The sequence below is a fragment of the Erinaceus europaeus genome, chromosome 17 (assembly GCF_950295315.1).
Source record: "Erinaceus europaeus chromosome 17, mEriEur2.1, whole genome shotgun sequence".
NCBI lineage: Eukaryota > Metazoa > Chordata > Mammalia > Eulipotyphla > Erinaceidae > Erinaceus > Erinaceus europaeus.
This window is the reverse complement of record NC_080178.1, coordinates 44,629,786-44,637,389: the sequence shown is the minus strand read 5'-3', so window position 1 is coordinate 44,637,389 and position 7,604 is coordinate 44,629,786. Positions and strand designations below refer to the sequence as shown.

Sequence of the window (7,604 nt, the reverse complement as noted above, 5' to 3'; positions counted from 1 at the left end):
AGCCAGAGCTGAAAAGTGCTCTGGCTAACTTTTTAAAAATTAATAAAAAATAGAGCACTTGAGAGTTTAGACTTATATTCCTACTTCTAGAATGACTTCATCCACTTGACCCAGCAGGAGCACTGCCTGGAGGACACCCATCACTCAGTCTCATAAATATGCATCAGGGCTGAATTGGGCGGCCCTGAGCAGAACATGGGGTGGGGCCTAGAAACCCATCCCAGGCCACATCCACCTGGCCTGAGGGGGCGTGGCCCGACGGGGCGTGGCCTGGATCAGCGCCCACTGGACCACTGGAGAACTCAACTGGCGCCTGCGCACCTGCCAGGGACTCTTTCACTGACAGGATGGGGGAGGCCAGTCTGGCTTCCTCTAGCATTTCAATTCCCATCTGAGTTTTTAAAAGTTGGGCTGTGAACATCCCTGTGCATAATGTGAAGGTTTTAACTACTGCATCGGAGATTACAGAGCCGAGCCGTGTAGTGGGCCACCAAGGCTGAGTGGGCTGGTCCACGGCCCAGACTCCAGCGTCTTCCAGGCGGCTGGGCATGTAGGTGTGGGCAGTGTTCCTGCACCGTTTGCGTAGGAGCTGGGGTTGAGGGGAGACCCTCAGAGCCCACCTCTGCTGTCCAAGCACTGGTGGGCAGGGGTCCTGTGAGGAGAGGAGAGGCAAGGCGCTGCCTTCAGAGCCCAGCGATCACTCTCAGTCGTTGACTGGCCAGACACGTGCGGGCGGGCACGTGTCTTTGTCAGCAGTGTGGAGGTCGCCAGCCCGCCCGCCCATGGAGGCTGGGAGCCCTTTGCCACACTGGTGACGGCAGGGGAACATGTCTGAGGGAGGTGTGGCAGTGGTGGTAGTGGTGGGAAGCTACATGCCTGCCTCCAAGAAGCAGAAGCTGAGCAGCAACTGGAACAGCAACCTGAACCTGTCCTGGGACAAGAATGTGAGTGCAGTGTGGTCTGGGAGTGCAGGGCTCTGGGTGTGCTCTGCTCCCATCCCACTGGCAGCGGGGGAGTCAGAGCAAGGACTCCTGGCTTTGTGAGTTTTTACAGACATTTATCACCCTTTCTCTTTCTTCCTTTCCCCTTCCTTCACCACCCGTGGTCACATTAAAAAAATAACAATGATAATTTTCTAAATGAGACTGGAGCAGGAACCTGGCATGCGTGGAGTGGGGGATGGAACCTGCGACCTTGTGTTTGCAAAGCCTGGGCCCTGCCTGCTGTGCCTCCTCCCCAACCTCCAAAGTCGAATCTATTACTGTTATGATTATGATTATGATGACTATTACTAAATTTTTAAAGCTCTGCCATGGACCTTGATGACTCATCTAGGCCCAGTGACTGACTGTGTTGAGGCGAGTCATGAGACATGGAATAATAATAACAAGTTGGCATTACTAGGGCAAGGGAGACCTGCATAATGATTCTGCACAATCACATTTCTGCCTGAGGCTCCAAAGTTCTAAATTCAGCCCCCAGCAACACCAGCAGCTGGTGCTGAGCCATACTCTGATAAAAAGGAAAAGAAAGAAATGAATGTTACCACTAAGCCCAGTTTCATGGTGAAGTTTCTATACAGTGAGCTCCTCAAACTGTCTTAAGTGACGATGTGTTCAAAGTTGCTCTTCTAAATTCTGAAGCCTCTTCTGATAGACCACTGCTAGGCTAAGGATACAGGTGTTTCTTCCTGGGCACCTGCTCTCTGGGTTGGAGAGAACTGGACCGGAGCCAACCTGGGCTGCTGCTTAGCTAACAGAAGAGAGACCAGGAGAGGAAGAGAGACCAGGAACTCCTGGCAGAGATGGAAAGCAATGGGTTTTATTGATCAGAGACAACACAAACCAGAAGTGGCAAGTCAGAAAATGAAATGACTAGGAAAGGGCATGGAGAAAAGGAAAGAGCAGGCGAATGTTAGAGACTCTTTTAGCAAATGTTGTGAAGGTTTTAACCCGTGGGTGGGATTAATTAATACCCTGAAGGCAGGGCAGATCTCAAGGTACAAAGAAGATAGATCAGGCAAAACAGTGATTATGTAAATAGGCCATGGTGTCAGCAATGGAGGATGGAGCAGGGGGGGCTGCCTGACAGACCTCAAGATCATAGCTTAAACTGGTTTGTTACAGGAGGCTGGTGTAAGTTTCTCAGGGTGTGTGGTGTTTGTTTTTGTTGGACCAATGTTAGGAGTAAAGGTTGCATCTTACACATCTAGTCCCTAGAGTCTTCATCACTGAAATACACTGGCACAGACACAGCCTTTGCAAGGTAGGCCTTGACTTTCAAAGTATTCAAGATAGTGGGGGCTTGTCTGTGGGATTTATCCTTGAATTTTCTGGAGACTGCATTTTACATCATTTTCCCTTTCCTGCTTGTGTTCCCAATCTTACTCAGTATTGGGAGTTTACATTTTGTAAACTATTTATTTGTTCCCTTTTATTGCCCTTGTTCTATTGTTGCAGTTGTCATTGTTATCGTTGTTGGTGGATAGGACAGAGAGAGAAATGGAGAAAGGAAGGGAAGACAGAGGGGGAGAGAAAGACACCTGCCAACCTGCTTCACCACCTGTAAAGTGACGCCCCTTTGGGTGGGGAGCCGGGGGCGTGAACTGGGATCCTTAAGCCGGTCCTTGCATTTTATCAGTGATTAGAACCTGGTACTGGATACAGGTAGTAGGTTAGAATTCCCACAGATAGGGAGTTGGTAGTATTACAGTGGGTTAAGTGCAAGTGAGTTTGAAACCTGCAACCCTACCCAGCAAAAGATCAGTTAGGTGAAATAAGCCAGAATATTAAAGTGACTGGCACACATGAGGCCACATAAAGGTAGTATCATTCCCATCATTCTCATTGGGGGTGCTTTCTTTGTATTTTTTGCTGATATGTTAAGGCACCAATTCTAGAATTCACTTGGGACTTTAATGCTTAGAGGACTCTACTGTTTGTAGTGTCCAGATTCTTCTTTTTTTCTTCTTGTGATAAAGGATAAGGAACAGAGAATGAGATAGACTGTAACACCACTCCACCACTTGTCAAACTTCCCCCAGCCACCCAAGATGTTACCATGTGGTGACTTGTGCTGGCACCCTGGTAAGCCACCTGCTGTCCCCACCCTGTGTGGGGCTATGTGTAAGCTTGATAGAGCTTAGGGAGAGCTCCCCCATCCCTGGATTAAGGTCTGGGAAAGACACCCACTTGTAAGTCTCCCTTGCTGAGGTGAGCAATGGGGAGAAACCACATCTCTTATACTTAGCTCTTCCTTTTTGACTCTCAAGCCCACAGAAACCTCCCTACCCCTCTCCATTAACCGCAGGCCACATGGCTGCCTACCTTAAGATTCATTTACTCAAAGTTCACCTCACCTTCTGATCACAGAGGAGAACACACCTTATCATACACTCCATCATATACCTCAGACCCCAGACAAGAGAAATTCTCAACTATATGGCCTTTGATATCCATCTTCTCTCTGTCTCTCTCTACTGGTTTAACCCCTATGTTTCTTCCAAATACCTTTGGATAATTAAGTTGTTTGCGTCATGGTGAATAAGTGTCTTGTATCTCATCAATTCCTGTGATACCAGCCCCATACCATAGGGGCAAGCTGACCTTTAAGAAACCTGTAATTTCTGACATATTTGAATAATGTCCTTAGTTTGGTTTTCTATTTAAACTCATGCCCACCTGATAATAAAGGATATTTGAGAACACATCAGTTATCTCCGGTGTCCCTGCTTTGTGTCATCCCTTGAGAGAGAGAGAGAAGGGGGGGAGGGAACCAGTTGGATTAGCTTTCCTGTTAGTGTCACCCCACCTGAATGCCAACAACCCTGCCACTTTTTTCTTTTCTCTAGATGATAGGTGAGAGATAAGAGAGATAGAGAGACAGGATAGACCCCACAGCACATCTCCACTACTTCAGAAGCCCCACCCCCACCACACAAACTGTCCTCTATGGTGGCCTGGGACTCAGACCCAGGGTCTTAGTCATGATAGCCTGTATACTCCACAGGTGAACCACCTGCTGACACCAGCTGATATGCTTTTTATTTGGAAAATGCTTTTTTTAATATCAAGCTACCCAGTAAAAGTAATTTGCTACTAAAAAAGTGTGCTCACACTTGGTGGATTTTTCCCCCTAAACTTATTCCTTGCAGTATGATGCTGTCCGTGTAGAAGGTGATACAAGTTCAGAATGCCCCGATACACATACCATTACCATGAATGCACCTGGAAGGTAAAGCTGGGGGAAAGGAAATGGAAGTCAAAGAAGTGTAAATACTCCTTCAAGTGTGTGAATAGTCTCAAGGTATGTGCTGAACACTAAGCATTACAGTTACTTTGCAGTGGAAAGTATCTTTGAGAAACTGTCGAGGTTAGAGTAATTCCAATTTAGATTATTCTCAAGTTTTCTGTTTTGTAGTTGAGATGAATAGTCATTTTGTATTGCTTAATTTTTTACTTTGTTTTAAATGGGTAATACTTGGCACATAAGACTATTTTTTCTGTTTTTATTCAAGGAAACTATTGTGGGAAATGTTACTCTTTTGATAAAATCTTAAAAATATATAAGTAGCACTTGTTTCTGAAAATAGTTGACTAGTTAACCTTAAGTCTGTATGAATTGAAAGATATTTTTGTGCAGTTCATACATATGTTTTTTAAAATTTTTATTTTTTTATTTATTCATTTTGTTGCCTTTGTTATTTTGTTGTTGTAGTTATTATTGATGCCGTCGTTGTTGGATAGGACAGAGAGAAATGGAGAGAGGAGGGGAGGACCCAGAGGGGGAGAGAAAGACAGACACCTGCAGACCTGCTTCACCACCTGTGAAGTGACTCCCGTGCAGGTGGGGAGCCAGGGGCTCGAACCTGGATCCTTCCACTGCTCCTTGTGCTTAGCGCCACCTGCGCTTAACCCGCTGCGCTACTGCCCAACTCCCACATATATGTTTTGTTCTTTGCTTGTGATTGCTTTCAAAGAAAGGGTATAAATGTGGGATGGGGAGATAGCGTAATAATTATGCAAAAGAGACTGTCATGTCTGAGACTCCAAAGATCTCAAGTTCACTCTCCACACCACTGTAAGCCAGAGCTGAGCAGAAGTAAAAAGAAGTTGGGGGGGGGGGTGACAGTATGTGTGTAAGGAGAGCATATAAATGTAATACATTTTTGATTGTTGAGTATTTGGGGAAGACAGACTTGGTTACATAAGTAATTACGTCCTCGGGGGAGACTGGTGGTGGCACACCTGATTTAGTGCCCATTATCTCCAAGTACAAGTGCGAGGACCCAGGTTTGAGTCCACATTCCCCACCTCAGGAGCACACTTCACAAGCAGTGAAGCACATATTTCTCCCTTCCCTTCTCTATCTCCCCTTCCCCTCTCAATTTCTCTCTGTCTTGTCAAACTGGGGTAAAAAATGAAAACAAAAAAAGGCCACTGGAAGAGGTGGATTAGTAGTGCTGACACTGAACCCCAGCAATAACCCTGGGGGGAGGTGAAAACTTCTTCCTCAGTAGATTTTATCGATAAGAGGGAGGGATGACTGGTGATTTTAGTTGTTTTCCTCTACATCTGTTCCTTTTCCATCTTGGAGCTGTGGGTTATTGAAACTAGAGTCATTCTTGGGTACCATCTTTTGTCTTAGTGTGCTTGGGTCCTTGGAGTATCACTGCTGACCTTATTCTCTTGCTATGGCCCTCCTGGCATAGTCAACAGGGCAGGGACATGCATTACATTGATATGTACTAAAAATAGTGTCCACAAGAGGCCAATGTCAGGGCACTTCCTTAGTGGTTTGACCTCTAGGTTTGCATAGGAGACCTCCATTACACCAAGGTTACTTTGGGGAAGTTGGTAAGAAGCATTGCTATGTAAAGAGGAGTCAGAACTTTTGCTCAGTTGTCCACCCTGGACCATGTGCAGAGTGCAGACACTGGAAAACGCTACCAGAATTAAGATTGGAGCTACTCCCATACCTGATGTGGTGTGATAGGGCTGCTACAGGGCTCTGGAGGGAGAGCTCCCAAAGCCCACTGATGTCCTGAAGACCACATTCTTTAGCAGAAGGGCTGAGAAGCTGACTGAGGTGTAGGGGGAGCTTATGTCTTGTGAGTGTGAAAGCACACAGAGGAAGAGTCATTAAAAGTACTGATTTTGATTCAAAATCTTATGATGGTTTAAGAAAATAGAAAGCAAGTTTCAAGCAGTTTTCTAGATAAGTACTTGTCACCAAGCCTCTGAGTTAAGTGTTTGTAATAAAATGTTACCATGCAGCCAGTATTTGAAAATGTCATAACGGGGGGGGGGGGAGCAGGTGGTGGGGCACCTGGCTGAGCACACACGCTACCGTGTGCACGGACCTGGGTTCAAGCCCCTCGTCCCCCCCACCAGCAAGGGGAGACAGGTGTCTCTGTCTCTCTCTCATCTCCCCTCTCAATTTTTCTCTATCTCTATTCAATATTAAATAAATAAAATAAAATAAATTTATTTAAAATGTCATAACTGGACTATTAAGTCTCTTTATGTATCAGAAAGTGATGGTATATAAAATACTGGCTTGTATTTTGGAAGAATGTTGTATGGAGAAATGGTCAAGTGGCTTACCATGTTTTTGATTTCTAAAATACTCATATTTTTTCCTCATTTTTATTTTATAGGAAGGTCACAGACAGCCACTGTTTGAGGTTCAGTTTAACTGGCGCAGTAAAGGTGGGGATCCATTAGTGTTCACAACAGTATGAAGCAAAAGAGTAAGTCTTCCTGGATGTGAGCTGGTAGATGCAGGTGTGTGCATAAATACTGAATTGTGATGTTTTTGAAGTTTATGTAGTTGGCTTGGCTGTTTTTTTGTATAAAGTTACGGGCTGAGGAGACAGCAAAATGATTATACAAAAGGCATTCATCCCTGACTCTTTAAGGACCCAGATAGAAACCCCAGCATCACCCATAGCTAGAGCTGAGCAGTGCTTTGGTCTTGGAGTATCAGTTATTGATTAAGTAAATTTAAATTTAAAAATATATATGATTAGGCCAAGAGATTCTCCTTCCTGGTGCTGGGCTGTGGCACACCTGGTAGAGCGTACTGTATAAGGACCCTGATCCAATTCGCCAACCCCCTCCTACAGGGGGAAAAGCTTCATGAGTGCGGAAACAGTGCTGCAGGTGTGTTTATCTCCCCTTTCCTCTTAATTTCTGTCTCTTTCCACTATAACTTTTATTGATTCTATTTTCTATTTTTACCAGAGCACTGTTCAGCTCTGGTTTACGGTGGTGCAGGACATTGGAACCTCAGACATGAGAGTCTCTTTGCATAGCCATTATGCTGTCTGCCTCCACCCTAAATAAAAATTTTAAGAATATTTATTTGTTTATTAATGAGAGAGATAACCCGATTATCACAGTCATATGCATACCAGGATTGAACTCAGCACCTCTTGCCTGAGGTCCCAAGGCTTTAGCCACTGTGCCATCTCTCAGGCTAGTTTTTTAAAATTGTCCTAGCAAAGCTAGTATTAATGACTAAACATCATTTCTTTCATATTTCTCTGGATTTTCATGAGAGGTTTTTGTTCCTCTCATATTCTTTTTCATATCTGTAGAATT

The 7,604-nt window shown here is 44.9% G+C and overlaps 1 non-coding gene and 1 pseudogene across 1 annotated transcript; both read left to right on the top strand.

Moving 5' to 3' along the window:
• Positions 1–827: 827 nt before the first annotated feature.
• On the top strand, positions 828–6,967 carry LOC132533720 (polycomb protein EED-like; annotated as a pseudogene).
• Positions 5,605–5,730, top strand: LOC132534186 (small nucleolar RNA SNORA3/SNORA45 family). Its single transcript, XR_009545859.1, has one exon. It is a non-coding gene; the product is annotated as a small nucleolar RNA SNORA3/SNORA45 family (small nucleolar RNA).
• Positions 6,968–7,604: the final 637 nt, after the last annotated feature.